At 35.9% G+C, this 651-nt stretch overlaps 1 non-coding gene across 1 annotated transcript; it reads left to right on the top strand.

Annotated features, from left to right (window-relative positions):
• The first annotated feature begins 322 nt into the window (after window positions 1-322).
• On the top strand, window positions 323-428 carry LOC128280024 (small nucleolar RNA R71). Its single transcript, XR_008270206.1, has one exon. It is a non-coding gene; the product is annotated as a small nucleolar RNA R71 (small nucleolar RNA).
• The last annotated feature ends 223 nt before the right edge of the window (window positions 429-651 follow it).

The raw sequence follows: 651 nt of genomic DNA, 5'->3' as shown, positions 1-651 counted from the left end.
AACAACATCATACTGACTTGGTGATTCAACTACAAAATTATTAAAAACATTAGTGGTAAACTATTTTAACATAGAGGAAATAGAAGATACTTGAGCAGAGAGTGAAGTCAGTGCATCCACTTCATGCACTCTAGATACTCGTCTTCTGAAAATTGGTCGATTCATCAGTCACTGGTAATTTTTGCTAGAAGTCCTTTTGATGATCTCGTAAGCCTCATTATAAGACTTAGAAAAAATCGCACCATTCGTAGAAGCATATACCATTAATATTGTGTATGCATTGAGACTGTTATTAAACGTCTCCAACTAAATACAATGAGGAATCCCATGATGAGGACACTTACGAAGTAATTCCTTGAACCTTTTCCACGCCTCATAGAAGGACTCATCATCCAATTATTGAAAAGTAGTTATTTCATTTTGCAACTTTGCGTTCTTACTTGGTGGAAAATACTTTACCAAAAACCTTTCTGCTAACTCTTGCCATTTAGATATTGAACTTGGTAGAAATGGATTCAGCCATGCTCGTGCTCAATCTCACAACAAGTACGAAAAAAGCTTCAACCTTCATGCATCTTTAGTCACACCAGCTATCTTAAATGAATCAGTCACCTCCATGAATAATCAAAGCTGTAAGTGTGGATCTTCCAT

Source organism: Gossypium arboreum, chromosome 8, assembly GCF_025698485.1.
Source record: "Gossypium arboreum isolate Shixiya-1 chromosome 8, ASM2569848v2, whole genome shotgun sequence".
NCBI lineage: Eukaryota > Viridiplantae > Streptophyta > Magnoliopsida > Malvales > Malvaceae > Gossypium > Gossypium arboreum.
This window is presented reverse-complemented; position numbering and strand designations above follow the sequence as displayed.